This window comes from Carassius auratus, chromosome 45, assembly GCF_003368295.1.
Source record: "Carassius auratus strain Wakin chromosome 45, ASM336829v1, whole genome shotgun sequence".
Lineage (NCBI taxonomy): Eukaryota > Metazoa > Chordata > Actinopteri > Cypriniformes > Cyprinidae > Carassius > Carassius auratus.
The window spans coordinates 7,171,202-7,194,547 of record NC_039287.1 but is presented as its reverse complement, the minus strand read 5'-3'; the positions used below and the strand labels follow the sequence as shown (position 1 = coordinate 7,194,547).

Genomic DNA, 23,346 nt, shown 5'->3' with positions numbered 1-23,346 from the left:
AGTTAACATAAAATAACAATGAAATATACTTCCAAAGTATCTATTGATCTTAGTTAATGTTTATTTTGGCATTTACAATAGATTATGTAAATCAATAGTTTTATTTTTAATATTATTTAATAGGCCTGGGCTAAAATGAACTAATTGTTATCAAGTGTCCATACTATGAATGTAACTTTAAATGCATAGACACTTCAATATATTTTCTATTATGTTCTACAGAAGAGAGTAGTCATAAAATAAATGTTTAATAGTCATACAAAACGTAACATGTATGTACATCTACTATTACAATAGAAAACATTTATCTACGTTAATATTGCTGGAGACTGTTTGGCTCACATGAACACACAAATGTTTTCATATTCTATTAAAAGTCTCGTTGATCTGCCTAACTCTGCTATTTGCCTTTTACACAAATATTTCATTTAAATGTGCATTGTGTGCAGAGGATGAATTTGTAAAGTTAGTAACTCTATTCAGGTGTCCCAATGTGTTCTGTTGACGATGGCTCTATATTATGTGTTATCTCTGACAGACAGTGTGGGCCAAGTGAAAGAGCTCTATATAGTGTTGTAAATAAAAAATAAAAAGTCTGAACTGAATAATCTCACATCTCAACCGGGAACTCAAGCCCTGACACTTGATGAAGGGCTAACTTAGATAACATAACAACAGTTATCAAGTAAGAACAGCCAAAGTCTGAAGATTACATGAGAACACTTTTGGCTCACATTCATGAGCAGAAATTTAACCCAGCTACTGTAGATTTGATCTTTTTTTCTCCATCCCCATTGTCGGTATTATGAGGAAGTCAGGGAGAGCTTCAAAAACAGCCCTTAGCTTCCCTCAGATTTCATTTCCTAGATAATCCTGTAATGACATAACCAAATACTTCCATACAATTGGCTCTCACCTGTCCTCTTTTAATCAGTGATTTGCTCAGAACAAAAACATGCCAGGCATTGAGAAAATTAAACCAATGCATCCTTAGGAGAGAGAAAAAGAGAGAAACAAGATGTTCATCAGTATTATTTTTGGGGTGCATGCGCATACAGCGGGGGCGTGTAGTTTGGGGGGGGGGGGGTTCCAGCTTCAGGACACTTCTGCTAAGCACTGTGTTGTCATCCTCCCACCTCGCCACACTGTGCTTTCACACCAGACTGAGTCACGCTGGCTCTCTGAGCTCTGAAGGTGCGCAATGTGGAATGCTAAGCACCCCGAGAGAACTTCACAGCATTCAGACTCTTTCTACTCTGCCTTCTCATCCCTCCTTTATACCGGCTTGGACATGATGAAAAAGACTGTATATATATATATATATATATATATATATATAAATTCAAATATTTTAAACATGTAATGTGGAGTATATACTGTAATATAATTTATTGTCATAAATATTGTTCATTAGATATATGCTATAGATAGACAGATACAAATATAAATGTATTTATATATTCAGTAAATAATATTATGATAATATATAATATATTTACCTGTCTATATATCTGTCTGTCTAACATTTTTATGATGCAAAATATATTACAATAAATAATCTGAATATTGTTAAAATATAGAACACACACACACACATACACACACATACATAATTAATTCAAAATATGCATATTTTGTTTAATAATTAATATGATAATTCAAATACGATTTACGTGAGCTGTCAAACATTATATGAAATATCATTTGAAATCCTATTATGTACAATTATACATTTTCCTTTTTGCTAACTCCACAGATGAAGAAATAAAACAAATGTACTTTTTCAGTGGGTAAAAGCGAGAAGTGCTTTAGGATATTGACTGAGCCGTTGTGAATCGCAGAGCACCAGAAGCAATGATCAATTTCATACTCCACACCGCATTATGTGCGCTGTGCACCTATGAAAAGATAATCATGATTTCTTAATGCGACTGCAATTACTAACTTGCATAAGGACTTTATGCTTCTCTGAGGGAAATGCTAATTGGAACTCACATAGTGAATATAAGTGACAGTCATTAATCTCTCTCTGTGGGCATTTGGTAATTACTTTGCAGATTCTATCAATATAATAACACAAATATGAACAATAAACAACATGGGCTATCTTAATTGTATTCTAAATTATGTTAATCTCTTGGACTAACTAGTTTTGAAGGCCTCACACTCTTCTCATTGGCTCACACAAAGACCCTGTGTGCTCAGCAACAACTTGTCACCTTTCTGCATGTCATTCTGTATTAGTGTCTCCGCATCGCTTGAGTGGACCTAAATGAATGGGACCATTCTTCCTGTTCCCCTTAGCATCTATGACAAGACATTCTTATGTGAGGTCACACATGCGATTGTGTGGTCAACATTTAGGGGGCATCAAGTATTGATTGCACAAATGGGACAAAGACATTCCTAAATAATTTAGAAGGAATGGTCAGATGGTAGCAACCTGTTCAACATTATGATTTCTGTTTCTGCATTGTGATGATCATCCATGCTCCTTTCCTTTTTTTTCTCTCTGTCTTTTCCTGAAATGTAGCAACTGTGTTATTTCTCAAGAACAGCATGTTGTTTGTTAATGGAGTTTCTCACAAAAGAGTATGCAGGGAAACTAGTGCACTCATTTCAAAGAGATTAACCTCCTCTCATGTGGTCAATGAGGACATTACATTTTGGATTGTATGTGCTCTTTATTTCTCTTGGATTAAAACATCTGTCGTCAAACATGGACAGGGTGTGCTGCAGTGGTAGTAGCTTTTCTAAAATCTGCAGCATTGTGTTTGCAAGCCAGTTGTCATGGTAACAAACAACATTATTTTAACACTGAAATATATTTACTAACAATCTTCTGTGGTTTAATTGCATGTGATAACTCGATTTTCTTTGGGAATATTTCTGAGACATGAGTATACACGGAATTCCAGAATGAGGAATTATATTTGAACAATGTTTAAATTTAATCTTACACAAAAGTTTGGACAAACTTACTTAATTAACACTTTGCATCTTATATCATTTATATAACGCCTGTCAGTGGCCACTGACAACAAAAGAAAAAGATATAAACCATAAACAATAGCTAGCGTATTGTCATATAAATTCATATTGGTCAATCTCTAAATATTTGACAACTACTAGTTTTTAAGGTTTCACTGGAATATATTTACATTTGCGTTTAGTCATTCAGCAGACACTTGTATCCAAATTTACTTACAGGAAGTTAAAAAAAAAAAATTTATAAATTTTTTTTTTTTCTTAAATAAAACCAGTAGATAGAACAGAAAAATTCCAGGGGATGCTAGTGTTAAAGGGACATTTTTTTTATAACAAATAATAAGAAAACAGAACAGAACAGAAAAGAACAGAGAATGAAAGTGTTAAAGGGTCTTGTTTTTCACACACTACTTTCTGCTGGTGTTTACAGTTATTAGGCACTATTTGGTTACAAATAGCAAAGAACATTTAAAAATATTAAATTGGTTAAACTGAAAAAGGTTTGACAAATGAGGTAGGTTCCTACTAGTAATCAAGTGTTGACCATTATGCTTAGAATAAAACGTCACAAATGCTACCCAAATAACAAGACAGCAGAGCACATGTTGTAGCCTACAGGTCAACCCTGCTACTCTTGTCCAAGAAAACAGTCGCGTGAAAAGCGTGCAGCACATAAATTGCGCTGTTGCCACGGCAACCCAGTCAGTGGGGGGGCCCATTCCCAGAGATCCAAATAAGCTTCCAAAACACGCTCCCCTCTAGCAGCGCTCAGCTATCGCGAGAACCCTGTAAGCTAAGCTTGAAGTGACCTCATCAGCAGCTGCAGCGCGAGGCGGAGCTGCAACTTTTGTATGAACTTCGAAGTTGAATAATTGTGAACGAGACGCTGGGGCCAACGGTACTGCTGCATGGAGTAGATACAGCAATACAGTGAAAATTCTCCCGCGACACACGGGAAAACAGCAGGAATAACGGCCGCACATAGACTGCACTCGGCTGGCGGAGAGACGCTCGTGTCGGACTTTTATCAGAAGATTTTGTGGGAGAAGAGACCGCACGAGAGCAGCGAGAGCTGGAGAAGGGAAGAAGGTGAGTTCGTGAGATGTCTGTGATTTAACTGTGCATGCCAACTCCGGACCGTGCTTGCATATCTGTAAAAGGGTCCACGGATGTGTTTCTTCGAAGAAAACGTGTCTGTGTACGCGCTAAAATTCCTCGTTGTAACATTACCTCTCGTGCGAGTTGCGACGGTTAACGAATGATCTCGTTTCACCTGATGATCAGATCAAAACAAGATTTGATCAGAAAGTTGCAGTGAACGTGACCAGATTTTGATAACTGATAGCAGTCGGAATGTAAACCCATAGTCCTATGTGTGTCGTGTTTATTTGATCTCAGTCTGATAAACAAGACAGCGCCAGCAAGGTGAAAATGGTGCGGTTATAGTTGAAGAGTTTTGGTTTTAACTCCAGATGTGGGAAGATCTCAGAAACAGCCGATTACAGCTGACAGCCGAGCAACTTCATCAACATGGATTGTGCATGGCACATGCACATTTATTCATTATTGCATCAGTCAAGAAGAGAATTCAATAATATGGTTTGTAACTCATGAAAATACATATCCTACTCCTGTGTTTTCATTACTAGCGGGGAGTGACTTGGTTAAGGTCCACTGGTAAATAATAGCCTATATCTTTTCAGTTTTGTGAAAATTTAAAGTGTAATTTCGAGCCCTGGAAAAGAAATGTATCTATGTAGTTGATCCTTTTTTTGAGTACAATCTCTACAGAATGAATGAATAAAAAAAATCCTTATTAATCACAAATAATCTGAACAGTTTTGCACATTAATTGATATCTATCTATCTATCTATCTATCTATCTATCTATCTATCTATCTATCTATCTATCTATCTATCTATCTATCTATCTTTCTCTCTCTCTCTCTCTCTCGATCTATCTATCTATCTATCGATTGATCTATCATATTTGAGAACAAAGGCTTTCTAAAAACTAGACAGCTGCCTACCCATCACAGGCTCATTCCGGATGCAATTTATGGAACTGAATATCTATGGAATCTGCTGCATTAGCTGAGATTCATATCAGGTGTCCAACTGGAGGAGTCACTGGGCTGTAGATTGCATTGAATTTGTTATGCATAACATTTTGTCACGTCGGAATTGTGACTTCTGTATTGTAGGTTGACTAATGGCACTTCACTCTCCCTGTAAGGGCTTCACTGATTTGTCATTTGCATGTCTTTTCTTCGTTGTGTGGGTGGTGTGGGCTCACTGTGTATTGGCCAGACTCTAAATTCAGTTTGTGTGGGGGTGGATTTGAAGAGCAGGTCCCTGATCGAGGTGCTTTCGCGCATTCCCTTTTTAACTTTAGATGTATGGAAGATGCAGACCATCAGATCTTAAAGATGGTCAAGATGGAACTTTGTGTTGGACTCATCATGTCCTTGAGATATTGATGTTGCCGTGTCCTTTGAAAGGCCTGCAGCTATTTTTGTGTTGTCTTGAGCCCCTTTCACACTGCACGTCGGACCCGCAATATTTCCGGAACATTGCCGGGTCGCCTTCTGTGTGAAAGCAACCACGTCCCGGAATTGATTACCGAATTGAACCCGGGTCGGGGACCTAGTAACATTGCGGGGTTCGACCCGGTACGAGCGCTGTGAACAAAAGCCAGATCTAATTCCGTGTCGAAGTGATGACGCGCGTTATCGTGCGACTCTTTTACCGGCTGTTTTGAAGGAAGATCAACATTCGTGATGAAAACATATGTGCAAACTGTAATGAAGCAGAGATCAGTTACTTTCTGCGCTGACGCCGAGATCGTTTGCTTGCTTCAGTGAAAGTATAACGTGCCTAGCGTTGTCGACTCGTACATTACACGTCACGCGCTGATGTCACGTGTCGTTACGGGATCTTCAAGGGTTGTGTGTGAAAGCACGCACATATACCGGGTCATCACTGGCAGTGTGAAAGTGCCAAATCTAGCGACCAGGGACCAATTGCAGGAACACTTTACCCCTGTATTTGCCGGAATGGCAGTGTGAAAGGGGCTTTGGTGTGGCTGATTAAAAGTAGGCAATCTGTCCACTTTTAGGCTTTTTTCCCCCCTCAGTTGACCACCTTCAGACGTTCACTTTGCTGTTGTTAAATCTGTGGAACAGCATGGATCCCATTTTCCTTTTTGTTATTTGGACATCACCTGTTACAGATCTTTTTTAGATGTAAACAATGCTGCATTAATAACCTGATTTTGATTAAGTCAGTAGCAAGCAAATATTCCTACTGTTCAAAACCTTACTTAGATTTAGTGTTTTCTGTCCCCAGCCTCTATCTAAGAATGCCAAGGATGCAGTTATCTGCAGGCAGTGTCGCATTTCCAATATTAAGTAAGTAGCCTATTGAAAGGGAGTGTGTAGGTGGGCACGCACATGCTGTGAAACATGTAGAAAAGGAAATGTGCGAGGGGAAAAAGACGCTTGGGTGGATGATTGGCAGCTGTGGGATTATCAAAAGTTTTTAACATGTAGAGTGGCTCAAGATTCTATAGGTACTGCTGGATTAAGGTTAGGCAAATGCGTTTTAATCATTGCCTCAGGTTTAACAAATATGTGTGAGTTTGAGCGCTTAAAAGCCTCTCCTGTTGTTGTTATATGCTGTTGCTATGGAAGTTTGGTTTATGTAAAATCATGTCCATTGTTCGGTTATGCAAGTGTATTTTTTAAGATTTGGCAACAGACAACATCCAAATCTAATTCTGTAACAAGTCTTCATCAGATGTGATCCAATACAGTAGACAGTATCTAATGGTCCTTCTTTTTGATGTTTAAGACTTAATTTTCACTGGAATATAATATTATATGATATAGATAGAGGCTCAGCTTTTGGGTTTGTCCAGTCCAACTTATATTATCTGAAACAATTAGCTACTGGACACATCCAAATGAACTTTTTAAAGAGTTGGTTACTCAAAAGAAAATTCTGTAATCATTTCTCACTCCACATTCTTTCATCTTTCATTTTTGACCATCCATTGAAAATCCAACCAAATTTTCCATGTTTGTTTTTTATGATTAACAGATTTAATTTAGGCTTTTATTCACATATAAACATTGATTAATACACATGCACAGTGCACACATAGGGATTATTTTTTACTATGTTAAAATAACTTTTTGATGGGTGAAAGTTTTGGTTGGATTTTCAATGAGTGTACAAAAGTGATTAGAATATTAGAAATTCAAATTTGTATTCTGAAGATGAACAAAATGTTTATGGGTTTATAGTGGGATAAAGGTGTGTAATTGAACTGACATTTTTTTTGTTTGGGTGGAAAATCCAAATAAGTGCCCATGGGTTACAATGAAATAAGTGAAGTCACAAACAGGAAAAGGAAAGAAAATGATCTTTTCCCACCCAACTTGCTATAGTTAGTCCTGAAAGTTGGTAGAAAACATTATTATTATTATTATTATTATTTTTATTTATTTTTTTATTTTTTTTAATCAGCCACAGGTGGTTTTAAACCATACTTATTTCCAGCATATTGTTTTGCCACCTCATTTAATCTCACATCTTCCTGGAAGCAGCAGCTGCTGATCTGATGAATGGCAAAGAAACAGTTGAAGGTTCACAATGTATCTGCATTATCGCTGATATTCCCACCAACTGTCTCGCCATCTGCCTAACAGCGCTTGTTCTGTTCCGTACAGGAGAACAGAGATTTTCAGCATCTTGCTCTAGAGAGGATGGGTGTTAACATGAAATCCAAATGCTGAAATTAGTTTTGAAGGCACCTATCTTACTTTTGGACTCCTTAATTACTGTCCTGTTTCCTCTACCACTCTGGACTCCGTCTTAATGCAGGCTGTAGCCTCAGATTTATGCAGCCATTAGTCATGTAGACAGTTTGTTGAAAATTGAAGGTGAGAAATGAGCGCTGTGGAATTTGAGATGCAGGATTCATACTATGTTTTTGATTCATGCAGCTTATTCAAGACTCTCAATATTGAACTTTTCAGAAGTAATGTAATTGTTTCCTTTCAAAAAGTAAACTAAAAGCCTAATGCCTTTTGGCAGACTGAAACATTATAGGGGTCATATGATGTTGCCAAAAAGAACATTTATGTTCTGTATTTGGTTTAATGCAATGTGTTAATGCGGTATAAGGTTAAAAAAAAATCATTATTGTTGCTCCTCTATGTCCCGCCTTTCTGAAACACATCGATTTTTACAGAGCTCTTCATTCTGAAAAGCGGGGTGTACGCTGATTGGCCAGCTATCCAGCGTGTTGTGATTGGCTGAATACCTCAAGCGTGTGATGGAAATGTTACGCCATTAACACACCGTGATGGCAAAAAAAAACAAACAAAAAAAAAAACTATAAAGCCCATTACAAACGAGGCATTTGTTGCATCCAGTGGGGACATAATTACTGATTATAATGATTTATAATGTGTTTTTACGTGTTGCGTTGCGTATCGCACCGCGTAAACAAAACCATTTTCTGCATTTGTGATCGAAGAAATGACAAACAAGCACTACTCTATGCTGCTTAAAACTCATATATATAGTCTGGCGTAGCCAGACCTTCAGATTGATGGCTGAAGGTCTGCAATCCATGGCAGCTTTCATTGGCCAACATGTCAAACAACCAATCACAGTTCGTTTCAGTCATCGTCATGTTTCAGAGCATGGTAATGTCGGCACAATAACTTGCGGCAATCACATGTGACGACCCTGGGGCTGGACTCCGCTTCATCCACGATGAAAGCCGATCTGGTGTTTCACAGCGCAAAGTTGATGTATTTACTCAGTGACCAGCATGGATCAGTTCTAGGCATGATGAAGCGGATATTGTCCTCTTTTGGTAGGCCAAACAAAGTGGTTTAGCTTTAACAACGATACACACAGCATCTCCGCAACATGGAGGCGGTGGCAACAACAATACTACAGCATGAATAAAAGTTACACCACCTTTCTTTGCATGAACATTTTGCCGGTGTTATGCAAATCTTCCCACACAATGACGTAGACATGGTGGGGGTGGGGGGTGTTTAAACAAGGCATTTTAGGATTGCGTGGACAAGTCTTAACTTTTATAAAGAATATCTCTTTGGATTTTAAATTTTAGTCTTTTCAACTTTACAGATCTTCTTCATGCACCAAGAGCTTGTAACACTCCAAAGAGAAAGGACAAATTTAAATCGTGTCATATGACCACTTTAAGTTAGGATTGCATGGATGCGTTATCAGTGGTGTTTCACCTTCCAATAAAGGAATATATGATTGTATATTTTTACTTTTTTAGGGACTGACACAATGTCTTGAGCAAACATATTTAGGAGAGTAACTTATTCACTTTCATGATGAAATAACTGGGGGCTTAATAAACGGGAGCTTGTCAATGTCATATTCTCCAAGCCTTTCAAGATTCCTTTTGATCTATTTTAAACCTAATCTCATTTTGAATACTGTGTCTTTTGGAACATGTTATTTTTATGGCATGTTCACTTCCCTTAATCATAGTGTGGTTTCTTAACAGCTTTCTGGTTTGCCTTATCGGTCAGTTAGTTAAACTGCACTTCTTTGGAATATTTTGTAATGGAGTGGAAAGTGTCAGGCAGTTCTTCCTATGCATTATGTTCTTCTCAGTGTGGCTTGCATCCACACTGTGGTTGTGGTGGTTACAGTGATTTATAAAATATTAAGTTTCCATGTTGACTAAATGACATAATCACTAGCTTCAGAATAGAATTCTGGTAAATCTTTACTGCAAATGGATAGATAATAAGATCTGACATTCATTGATGAGGATGTGATGGCTGTGATGGTGAAATTAATAAAACAATTAGTTTGTTTAATTTATTTGTTTTGTCTCGTTACGTTATGCAACATTAAACATTTTGTGGATTATACATTGCATTGACTGAACATTCACATGGAAAAGCATGTTTTTATAAACTTATTTTATAGTTTGAATAAATTGTAATAATATTTGTTACAAAAAATTAGGAAATTATTTATTAAAGCTGCACGAAAAATCACATGCAATGTTTAATGTGAACCTTGGCAGTAATGCCGGTTCTGTAATAAGCAGTAAATCACTATCATCAACACTTTCACATGGAGCAGCATTAACTACACAGCCGTTGTTCACTGACAAGTAGGGCTGTGCAATATGGACAAAAAAATCTATCACCATTCTATTTTAATCAGTTAATGAATAACAGATCAACTACGACAGCCTACATTGCACATCCTGCGATGTGACTATCGATGTTAAACGACACATCGTGCAGCCCTAGTCATAAATGCATTCAGTATAAATTTGAAATATATTTCCGAAAGAAAACCAATAAGAGCTTTATTAAAAAGTTACAAGTAACATGTCTCTAGAACAGACATGTCAAAATAATAATTTAATAAAGGTGTGACAAAATGTTTAGACATATGACAAAATAAATAAATCCCATGTCCAGGGATTTTTTTTTCTTTCTTTGCCATGCATGCACAAACAGTGTAGGGCTGTAGCTATCGAATATTTTAGTAATCGAGTATTCTACCCAGAATTCCATCGATTAATCGAGTAATCGGATAAAATGTGTTTTTGCTTAAAGTGCAATATTAATTATTCAGGAGAAAATGAGACTCCTGGGTCTCTTAAAATTAACAACTAACTATTTTTAAATGCATAGAATGCAATGCATACATCAAAAATAAACATTTAATTATTACCCATTGTTTCTCTGTCTGTACTTGTACTGTGAACAATGACAATAAAGTTGACAGATGAATTAAGTGCTTTTAAGTGCCAATTGGGTGGGGTTTTAAATAAAGCCATTTCTGAGATGCACATTAAACATTAAACGCAAAACATTAATTTATCTTTTAATTATTAAAAATTAAGCAAACTTAACTTTTTGGTAAACAAAGGGGATTTACTATTAAAAATAAAACATGGAAGAAATGTGTGATTAAACCTTAAAAAAAATAATGTTGGACTCCGCTTCATCCACGATGAAAGCCGATCTGGTTTTTTTAGTAGTAGGCTATGTACATTGTGCTGAACAATAGTTTTTAACCAGACTTTTATTTTGACGGGTTAGCGTACCTTTACAGTTCTGTGTATCTGATGTGACGCTAGTTTTACTCTAATCAAACTGTCAAATGCTCATGAAGTGACTGTCAGAGCAGTTCTGGAGATGTTGTTCATGTGTCCACGTACTTATTTAGTGAGACGCTGAAATCACTGGAGCATCACGTTCGCTTCAGTGTGTTTAATGAATGAAGATGCGCTTCTGCTCCATTCTAGAGATGTTCCGATACCCTTTTTCTATTCCCGATACCGATTCCGATTAGAGTTGTTCCGATTCCGATACTAGTATCGGAAATATCTCCGATACCACAACAAATTCTGGCATCGGCATCGGCGAGTACATGAACCCATATACCGATCCGATACCATTTTCTTAAAAAAGACCTAGTTATGACCGCAAGCTTTGCCTAACCGCTGCACGGTTCTTCTTCGCTGCTCAAAATGCATTGAAAACACAGGAAGTTGTGCTGTGTTGCCACAAGCAACCCCTGTTTAGAGCAGCGAAGAAGAAATGAAAACGCGTTAGCAGCCCTTATCTATATATGACTGGATCACTCATCACATTCTAAACTGCCAAAAGACAGTGAAGCCGCTACTATATTATAGATCAGTGGTTAGCAGTATGTCTCTGTAGTACCGGTAGTTACAGACTCTCGAGTATATTCAGTACCGGCAACTGCGTTCAGTCGCTTCCGTGTAAGTCAAAACGCAGTTTATGATATGACAGTATTCTCAAATGAAACGGTAAATTCTCATGAAGTGACGGTTTATGCGTTCGTGTCCTCATGACACACAGCAGAGACTACAAAACAGCGAGCTCTCGCGCATCTGTGCCAGTCACCCACAGAGATGTAGATTTTGCGGGAGTAATATTTAAATAGTATTTTGCAGTTTAATATTCACAGACACTAGTATATATTCGGCTACTGTCTGGAGCCCTGCGTTTTGACTTACACGGAAGCGACTGAACGCAGTTGCCGGTACTGAATATACTCGAGAGTCTGTAACTACCGGTACTACAGAGACATACTGCTAACCACTGATCTATAATATAGTAGCGGCTTCACTGTCTTTTGGCAGTTTAGAATGTGATGAGTGATCCAGTCATATATAGATAAGGGCTGCTAACGCGTTTTCATTTCTTCTTCGCTGCTCTAAACAGGGGTTGCTTGTGGCAACACAGCACAACTTCCTGTGTTTTCAATGCATTTTGAGCAGCGAAGAAGAACCGTGCAGCGGTTAGGCAAAGCTTGCGGTCATAACTAGGTCTTTTTTAAGAAAATGGTATCGGATCGGTATATGGGTTCATGTACTCGCCGATGCCGATGCCAGAATTTGTTGTGGTATCGGAGATATTTCCGATACTAGTATCGGAATCGGAACAACTCTACTCCATTCATTAACAGAGACACGCAGAACATGCAGGATTCATATTTAAATAGACTGTTCCGGCTTAATATTTACAGATATAAGTCCATTTCATGATTTGATGTAAGTGCAATGACCTATTTTTGATGAATTCATTAAAATTTGGCAAATTCCGTGCCAATCCACGTTAAACTGTAAATTCCGTTTTTATGACTGGATTCCGCGATTCCATCCGCGTTTTCTGCATCGCGGAATCATAGGGCCTTAGTTGTGGTATGCCAGCTCTATCTTGAAATGAACACACGCCACAACGTTCTCTTTACGTTTGCCCTCGCACTCAAATCAAAACACTGCTGACTCCTGGCAGTATGCGACTTTGGACGCAGCGCTTGTGTCTCTTTCCGCTTTGTGGGTGACGTAAACTCATTGTGTCACATAAAAAAAATAATTGCGAAAGAACCTGAGAGATTTAAAATAAATTAAAAGAGGCTTCGAGGCAGAGGAATTTGCCTCGATAATTTTTTGTAATCGAGTTACTCGAGCAATCGTTTCAGCCCTAAAACAGTGTGTGTGAACCTGCCGTTATTTAGGCATATGCCCGGTCTTTTCTGTTCTCGTGTGCCATTTAGGCACGCTGCATTCGGATTGGTTTGGATAGCAAACTGCGAGAGGTCAGGGCCACAGAAAATCGTGCACGGTTAAATCATGCTCAAAATATGATTGTGGTTTTGCGCAGCTTGTCAGTGAATTTATACAACATGCATACAATCTGTCTCTTCAGGCAGTTAAAAAAAACACAGGGTGAGGCAGCTTTGAAACCATTAGCAGGGTTGTTAAAAGTACCAAATTCTGGACCAGTTAGTAGTGAATTGTAAAAAATTAGATGGTTCCAGCATTTCCCACTAAAATTATCAGCACTGTTGAGCCGATTCTTAAAAATTGCTGGTATTATCACAAGTTCGGGAGTGAGTTCAGCTTCCTGACAGCCTGGTGCATGAAGCTGTCCTTCAGTCTGCTGGTCCTGGCCTGGAGACTCCGCAGTCTCCTCCCTGATGGCAGCAGGCTGAAGAAGCTGTGTGACGGGTGGGTGGGATCACCTGTGATGTAGAGGGCTTTACGGGTGAGGCGGTTTCCATAAATGTCCTGGAGGGAGGGGAGAGAGACACCAATGACCTTCTCAGCTGCTCTCACTATGCATTGCAGTCTTTCAGAAGGACGCGTTGCAGGCGCCATACCACACAGTGATGCAGCTCGTCAGGATGCTCTCAATGGTGCCTTTGTAGAAGGTATAAATGATGGGGGGTGGGGCTCTGGCTCTCCTCAGTTTGCGGAGGAAGTAGAGACACTGTTGTGATTTCTTGGCCAGTGCTGCTGTGTTTTCAGTCCAGGAGAGGTCCCCTGTGATGTGCACACCCAGGAACTTGGTGCTGCTCACTCTCTCCACAGTTGATGGTCAGTCTGGAATTGAAAAAAAGACATTGGCTTTAGAAACCTTTTTGCCACTCCAGAAGGGAATTGGTTTAAATTAGAATTTTCAATCCCAGACTCAGATTTTTGTTCCATAAATTGTTCCATTATGGGTACAACATCTTTTCATTGGGGTATAATTGTATGTTTTTTCCCCACTCCTCAATTGTTAGTATTTTATTTTATGCACATGACCTCGCATTTTTTTTTATATGTGGTTGTGATAGTTTTTCTTTTGCGTGGTATAGAGTAAAATGAGGCATGCTCAGAGGAAACAGCAGCAGACTCTGTGGTTACTTAGATGGTCATTAATGGTTAGGTGAAGTAACATGTGAGCTTGCAATTTGTGTTGTGTTTTGGTTGACCTCACTTGCAGCAGTGTTTTCACTGCTTCGTCAAGTAGATAAAGGTCCACTTGAGTTATAATTTGATTTAGGTTACTGAGATTTACTAAAGTCCTCCTTCAAACACCATTATATAAGATTATTGTATTTAGTGTTAATCTGCTTTTAATGATCTCCAGCCTATTGTGATATTGTTACTGTTTAATCCACTTTCAGCAGCAGTGTTAATGTCAATGATAAATCTGTAATGGATTTGCACCAGGGCTAAGTGGTTTTGTGGCTAAAGATGTAGCTGTGCGAATAGACTACTAAACTTTGTGTTGGCAACAGTCTATTTTCAGTACTTTTTCTTGTTCTGTGTGTATGGACATTACTCTTTATCTTTGATATGCTGATTTCAGCAGAACTTCTGGCTGAACTGGCGAGTTCTTCCTGGCTGAATGTATTGAAGTGAATGTATTGCCAGGAAACCGAATATCTCCATGTGAAATAAATTCAATGTCATATGCAACACTGCTTTCGTGGCAGTCTGGTAGTAACGTTGTGTTCTTTAGCCCCTCATTTAATTGCTTAAATCAGAATATGCCAGATCTTTCTTATTCCGTCCAAACTGAAAACATTTTAATTTCTCTAGACATTGAAATGTTTTGAGAAGCACTTTTTTATATGCACAAATACATTTTGTGGATGATGCATTGTAATGATTGAAAATTCATTTTTTTATAACCCATTTATTAGCCTACAACAAAATGTAAAAAAAGTGAATACTTTAAATGTAAACGATATCTTTAAATGCACGTTTACATCTGGAATCTGACCTGAATATAAATGACTAGTGGTTCAGTGAGTCAGTTGTTAAATTGATTCAAACTGAAAACCTCAATTTGAGAACTGCCTCATATGAGTCATTTCTTATTGTTTCATACGTCATAGGTTTGTTGTTGTGTAGGATGCTGAATAGCTGTGAAGGAAATGCTGGAATGCACTGTAGAGATACAGTCTGATAAAGTGGATATCGATTCAAATCAAATTTTCTCATTTGCTGCTGACGACAATTCGATTTTCTCAAATTGTTCTTTTTGTTGCCTTTGCAACTATTTTAAACCCTGTAACTCTTCCAGCAGGAAGTCTGCTATGCTGTTTTAAAAAGGTGTGAGCAGAGGGTCATGGGCGAGGCTGGTCATGTGGAATGAGTGAGAGGGATCTGGACTCAATAGAGGTGAGGTCATCATTTTGAGCTGTAGCAAAGGCCAGCAAACACAGGAACAATTAAATGTGCATGCACCAGTACCCTTTGCATCCCCTAGCCACACTTTTGTGTACGTGTGAATTTAGGTTTTCTGTGACTCAAAGCAAATATTGTCACCAGGAAGTGTAGGTTAATGATTATTTGGGGAGGGTAGAATGAAACGCTATGCATCTTTGTTGTTGGACACACTTTAGATCTAACTGGGACATGCTGTTTAGAGATGTGCCCATATTGCTGAGAGTAAGATTGTAGGCTTTATAAAGCTTGGTTAGTCTAATTTTGAGCATTTGACTGTATTCTTGGTATCTTGGTGTTATGCCTTTTACATAATTTGACTATTGTTGACAATTAAACAGGGATATTTTGGTGCAAATCACATGGATAAATAATACACATTGTAAAAGTAGTACATACTTGTACTACTGACATTACAATAAAACAATAAAAATACATTTTAAAGGAGAGTAGGTGATTTGGTTCAAAAATTATTTATGTTACGCTTGTTGAAAGTCTCTCGTTCATTATCAGCTTAGATCTTCGCAGCTTATCAGTTAACAACGGCTCAGTGTAGTAACAATTGCTCCATGTTAAATCACGCACCTGATGGTATTTACCTCTGATTAGTTAACCGGCTTTACTGATGAGATGCGCATTAATCATCGGCCGATATACGGTATATCGTGCACCCCTAATCTCTTCATATCCCAAGAACAATCGCTATTTATAGGGGTGGTGTTGATGCAGTGGATAAGTCACATGCCTTTGGTGTCAGAGACCCGGGTTCGAATCCACTGTGAGACACCAATGTGTCCCTGAGCAAGACACTTAACCCCTACTTGCTCCAGAGGCGTGCGACCTCTGACATAAATAGCAATTGTAAGTCGCTTTGGATAAAAGCATCAGCTAAATGAATAAATGTAAATGTAAATGTAAATGTATTTTAAAAGTTAAGTGGCCTAAATGTATGCATCTGTGGAAGGCATAGGACCATAAAATGTTCATCCAATCAAAATGTTCGGTCAGAAGGCTGAGATAGGCTGTCCGTACTGCCTGTCAAAATATGTATTTGCATACCTCTGTATACCCTTTTTGCATAGACTGATACATCTTCAGCACGTTCCAGTGAGAATGAAAGGCGTTATTATTGTAATATTATGCACTTTGTACTGTAATGTATTTTCACCGGTGAATGAGACATTGGGTAATCTGACTGCATTGCATTCAACCCTCCATCAACGCCGTCTCTTATCATGACACTGGTTAGCGTTTGGTCTGCTGTGCACGTTCATGTGTTTTGGAGGAGGTGTGGCTTTGCAGACTGGATCTAGCTTGCGATTGCCAGCCTTTACAAAAGCGGCCTACCTTACCTTTAATGTTGGTAAATTTACCCACTAGTAACAGTCTTTCTGTAGCTAATGCAGCCATATTCATGAAGAATATGATGTGATCTGTGATCACTTCCTCTGGGATTTTATTCTAGGAGCAACTGTTTTTTTCCATTGTCATTCAGATGTTTTGAAAAGAGTGATTCACTCTGATGACAAGCTGCGTTTGGTGCACACTCATTCAAAACAAGTGGGCCATTTTCATTGGGCTCTAGTGAATGATTTGACCCTGCTTTGATCAGAGAATTGGAAAGGTGTCTAGAAAGCTGCCATTTTGGAAGAGCACTCAGATCTTGTGATCAGCTGTTGTGGTTGTGATGCTACTACTTCTATTGTTACTTCAAAGAAGATCTGTCATGCAAACAATTTTAACCAGTACCTAAACCATGAAACAATGCCCTACAAGAGCCACTTTTAGGATAATTGCTAGAAAAGTGGCTGTGAGGCACGTCAAACTCATGGAGCACTTGTCATTGCCAAAGGTAGCACAGATTTGAAAACAATAGAAAGTTATGCAGTGTAATAGCAGAGTACAGTAGTTTTTTCCAGGTAATAAGTTATTTTTTTTTTATACATTTCATTAGATATTATTGATTGATTTTTATTTGATATATAAATTAAATTCAATAATTAATTGAAAATATTTTGTTGAATACATTGATAGTTTTTTTGTTTGTTTGTTTAATATCTGATAACTGATAACTGAACTGAATAACTGAAAATTGGTCTAGTTCAAGTTCACAAATGAATATCTGCTAAACTGCTTGTTTGTTTAATGGCCAGTCAATTAAAACTCAGAGCAGCAATTGACCAAATTTCATTTGTTTACTTCCCTTGGGTGATTTTAAGTGTGTTTGCTCTCTGTGGAATACATTTACTTGTGGCTTTGTTGCTTCTTTGCCCCAGAGTTGTGAACAGATGTGTTTGTGGTTCTGGCTATGTGGTTACTGTAATTCAGAAACCAAAGACAGCAATAAAAGGGATCTCACAGACAACTCATTGTCAGCTGTAAGGGTGATGCCTTCAGGAAAGTTTAGTTTAGGGCATTTTCTCAGAAAATGAGAGTCACTTAAATACCCAATGGTTCCTGGAATCCTAAAACTGCTAGGTGAAATAGCACCTTTTTTTTTTTTTTTTTTTTTTTTTTAATAAAACATTACTTGAATCAAATCAGTAATGAAAGCAAGTGATATTGATTTAGTAAGTGTGCTTTGAAAGTATCCTGTATCTCAATACCAGCACAATTTATGAAATGCAGATTAAACTCCTTGATCTTGTATGAAAATTGAAAAAGAGCCACACAGATGGGAAATCAAAAATTAGCTGTATTACAGTGTATGATGTAGCTGTCCATCAGTGTAAATAATGTGCAAAGTAATTAAACCAAAAAGTACACGATTTATAAAGTTATTGGCTTCTAAAGTAAGGAGTCGACTCTGAATCGCTGAAACGAGTCGTTATAGATTTCAAATCTTTTGCCCATCTCTATGTACGTCACTAGGAACACTTTGCATAATAATCTCCGGCTACCATGTTGGGAGAAACAGAACTCTGACCTGCTCCTACCCCCGCACAGACACTCTGTTTGGTGTGATAGCATCATGTCCAGGAGACAGTGTGTTTTTAATTGTAAAGGCAAGTTTGTTTTATTTTCACTGCCAAAGAATGAAGATCAGAAGAACCAATGGCTAAAACTAATTCTTACCACAATACCAGAGCAGTACAACAAATCCTTGTTGTGTTCACAACATTTTAATGATGACTTCTTTTCTAATCTCGGTGAGTACAAGGCGGGATTTTCAAAGCGTTTGGCCATAAAAGAGGGTTCATTGACAACTTTATTTAGACCAACGAGCATCTCCGAATCACAACGCGAAGTATGATTATGAAGTTATGTGTTCATTTTCTCCCGAGCGTCTTATCAGTATGTGTGCTGTCTGCAGCCTGTCTGCGCTGATCTTCATTTACAAACACGTCATTAAAATGAAGTGTAACTCCGTGAATACTCAACGAAGAGACATGAGAGAGATATCTATAGAAAACTTGACATGTGTACTTTAAAACTAAACAAGTGCTGCCGAAAACAGATATTCTGTGATAAAGTAATCCATATGAAAACAACGCGATGTCTGTTTTTCATGTCTCCCTTCGTTATATCTAATGTGACCACACCCCCGCGTTGAATGCACTATTCAGATTCAAACTGATGCGCGCGGTTTGAATACACCCACACAGAAGAAAAAGCTGCGAAACTGTTCAAGTTTTTTATTTTACTGTTTGCTTCGCGGTAAGAGGAATAAGACATAATTCACCCCAAACAGATGCTGATGCATTGTTTACCGTGAAGTTGTGTGCGGAACAACTAATCAAAACTATGTCAGTTGACCAATCAGAACACAGTATGCTACCGAAAGGTGGGGTTTAAGGAAACTGAATCTTTTGAACAGCTTCGCGCGAACCGTTTGGGAATCTCTGAGAATTGAGATAATTTTAAAATGATATTTTGACAAAATGACAATGTTTTTTAAACCTAATGTACAGGACTTATAAACAGTGATAGGAAGCTTAGAATTTTCATCTTACTGGCTCTTTAATGGAAACCGAGTGTGCAGGTTCGCTATCAGGTATAATTGATGAGTTATCAAATTAAAAGTACAGGATTGACTGCAGTGGCTCACTTGAGAGAGAAGCAGATTACCATGACAGGTTAAGTACAGGTTCAGCTCAGATGAGCATAAAGTTCCTTGCATTCTGATATCTTTTGTACTGCTTAATATAGATAATGAACCTTATACAAGCTACTTCTTGAAATACTAAATCACTATCTGAGTTTTCCTTCATATTTAATCTCAGATGTTGATAAATGGAGACACATTCCTCTCTGGATTAAAATTCTTACTCTCTTTGAACTCCTGGCATCATTCTCATCATTACCTCACAATGCCTGTCTTTTCATACAGAGTTGAAATCACCATGTCAACTAGCAAGGCTGCAAATAAAAAGGTTCACTCGGTTCTGGGAAAATGGAAGTGTTACCTAATACTAGTTTGTTGAGACTATTACAAAGTATCCTGTTAAATTTCCAGTTTAAAAAAAAGGCAGCTGTGGTTGCCAGAAAATCCCTATAAAAACACAATAACAATATTTCAGCTATTACTGGATGGCATATTAGTGCCTGTAAATTTGACAAGTTCTAACCATATATTTTAAGCAATAATATGTTAATATCCTGATTTACTTGAGCACTCAAAATCTGTATCGATTTAGGTGCTGTACTGATTTAAAAAAGAAAGCCACATAAATTCATTGTAAGGGGTCTGTCAATAAAATATGGCCAATGCATAATGTTATTGCAGAAAGAACACATATGATGTAACACTGTAATGCACATTACTGCTAACAAAAATGAGAATAAACACTATTAGGTAAAATATGATCATATGTGAAGTGTCACACAGGGACTTCTGTGAGATTTTACTTGCAAAAATCATTAATTTGATTGTATTTTATTGTACAGTTACATACAATGTGTTTGTGATTATAAAACCTTTTTGAAGGTTTTAACTGTTTTAGGTAACCTACCATTGACCAGTGTAGGCTTAGGGGTTTGAACAAACTTAGAAACTTGTCCTGTACTGTTTGTGCTTACAGACATGAACGCTGCATTAAATTGTGCAGCTTGAGCTGTGGAGAGGTGAGCTATTACTCTGTGATTGAGCTTAATATTTTTGCCTGGTTCACCTGGTACCCACGTAGCAGTAACAGTCCGTTAGGGAGTGAGTTTGTAATACGGCCTATTAAATGGGTTTTTGTTAGAGTGCCTATAATGTAAAATCACTGTGAGCAGGTCTGTGGTATAACATCTGGTGACAAACGTTCAAAACTTTGTTTCTCCTTCACTGGCTTGATTCCTAATTTCACAACACCTGCCTGACTTTTGCTCAGGTGGCTGAAAACTGCGCGGCAGCATCCTCTGCTTGTCTTGTTGCCGTAGAAACGAGGATGCAGTGGCGGTAACGGCCTTGCTGTGTAATGATGGTAATTAGCAGTCATTTTCTCCTGTGTGCCTGCAACATTACTCTGATCTCAGTATAGACAGTGCTAGATGAGAAAATGTCTGTTGCTGAGCCTTCTGTAGGATTTGTTGGCAACTTGGAGGAACGTGAGCTGTGTTCCTCACATGATGCGTCACTAATGATGCCATTGAGTATTTCCCTAATCAAAGCAACAGATTTGCATATAGAGATTTCAGGAAGAGGAAATACATGTAGTACCACTTGAACCATCATTTGGTTATTTTTATCTCTGAGCTGTGCTTCAGATCTCATTTTTGCTGTCCCTAGCTGACTGAAAGAGTATAGGAAATGCATTAGTGGGAAATGAAGCAGCACCCAAGACTTCTCACCTAGACACACACACACACACACACACACACGCTGAGACGTTTAAGTGCATCTACCCTGCTGCTCTCTGAACTTCACTTACATCGACCTGGGCTTGAAAACACTGTATTAAAAGACCATATGTGCTGCTTTGACCCTAATGGTATTGACATCTGAGAGCTGGAGTTATGTAACAGTCTCTATAAAACTGATGGATGGTGGTTTAATCAATACAGTCTTGCTAAAAATTTTCACCAGTACTGATAAAAAAAATCTTTTACAATTTACTCAAATTCATGGAGCTAAACTCTGCAGGACACCGGCCCTCCAGGACTGAGTTTAAAGACCCTTGATCTACACTCTCCGAAAAAAAGGTACTAAAGCTGTCACTGTGGTGGTAAAATTTCAAAGGGTACACTTTTTATAATATTATTTACCCCTAAATTGTGCATATTACTACCTTTTAAAGTACATATTATTACCTAAAGTGTACAAATAGTACCTAAATGGTAGATATTAATGCATTTTTAAGGGGACTGCCATAATGACAACTTTTGTATCTTTTGCAAAAGTATGACTTCCAAAACAACATTTAGATCTGAATGACGTACGGAATATTTCTATATAATTCAAAATATCATCCTTTGTGATGAACAGAAATAAATTCATTCAGGTTTGGAATGACTCTGAAATAGTTAGGAAAATAATCATAATAGCAAAATGGCTGATTTCAGATCACCCACTTTTCACGATCCAATCCATTCCTGATGGATACAATCAAGTCCTGGTCATTTTCTTTTGTCATTATGTCCTTGTTTATGTGTTTGTATGTACTTGTGCTGGTAAATGGAAACAAATACTATTTCACTTTCTGTGTTAAATTCTTTTCTTGTATGCAAGTTCAGAACATTACTGTTTATTTGAGCAACCTGACATAGCAATATGGTTAGGTACTTTTGGCAAACCAATTTTGTAGCTACCAGTAAACAGTCATTATTGTTGCAATTTTGGGCTGTTAGTGCCATGGAAATTGTATGTTTCACCTTTGAATCCCCTTGCTCTGAAATGGATGTCCTCAGCAGCATAGTCATTTTGTCAGCATCCCTCCTGCCAAGTCAGCTCACGGAAACAGCCATCTATTCAGATGAACTTCTTGTTCCTTGAGGCAGGGTGTGCTTCTGAGCTGCCTCGTGTTCCTTCACTGCAGACATGTATTGAGAAGTGCCTGCCTCTGCAGTTAATTGTTTTGTTTAGCATGGAGCAGCCCAGATGTCTGAAGTCAGGGAATGACTTGACCCTTTCTTAGGATGTTAGCTGCATGGATGAAGGCATTTGAGGAAAGGCTTAGGCCTTTCTTTTAGGGCTTTTTTTTTGGCACAAAGCTGTACATCTGTCAAAGAATCACATGGCTTATGCCCCGTGGACCTGCACTGCACTGGGATTACCCAAGAGCCCAACTATAACATTTCTCACAGTCATTAACCATGGACTTGTCAGTCTCATTTTAATTGCCTTGGAAACGGGAGGATACAGATCATGTCACTGAAGGTTTTAATGATTCGTCTTGCCTGCCAAACAAATATTAATGTATCGGCTTGTTATGAAAACTGCTTGCATTTTGTGGTCTGAATTTGTTAGCATTGTATTGATTTTTGTTTTGTTTACTTTTCCTTTCTGAATAATAATACCTATGTATAAATGCAAAGATGTTAAGTTAATGCAAGCAATATTTTAAAATGAGGATTTCTGCAGAAGGTGACAATGATATCTTGAAATGCAATAATAATGAACCAGTTTTTGAGCCTGACATAACTGGCATTCAAATGGTGGCAGTTTGAAATTAGGGGGGAAAAATTAATAAGCTTGCATCATATATTAAAAACCACATTAATTTATCTCATTATATTGTATTGATCATGTAGATCCTTGAACTGATATTTATATTTATTTGTGCATTGAAACAGTTTGCCTAAATAATAAAGTCTAGTATTTCAGTGCACTTAAAGACTGAAATAAAAGCCAAACCTGCAAACACGCTGAGTCT

General features: G+C 37.9%; 1 protein-coding gene across 6 annotated transcripts in view; it reads left to right on the top strand.

The window, feature by feature from the left end:
• The first annotated feature begins 3,747 nt into the window (after positions 1-3,747).
• Positions 3,748-23,346, top strand: part of LOC113063071 (signal-induced proliferation-associated 1-like protein 1) — a 79,688-nt gene continuing 60,089 nt past the window's right edge. For 2 of the 6 annotated variants that reach the window (XM_026233238.1, XM_026233237.1), the window contains exon 1: positions 3,748-4,077. The gene's annotated coding sequence lies outside the window, so the exon portion shown is untranslated. Of the gene's footprint in view, positions 4,078-15,407; positions 15,506-23,346 lie in introns of all 6 variants that reach the window. The other 4 variants (XM_026233236.1, XM_026233232.1, XM_026233234.1 and 1 more) reach the window with 3 other exon arrangements.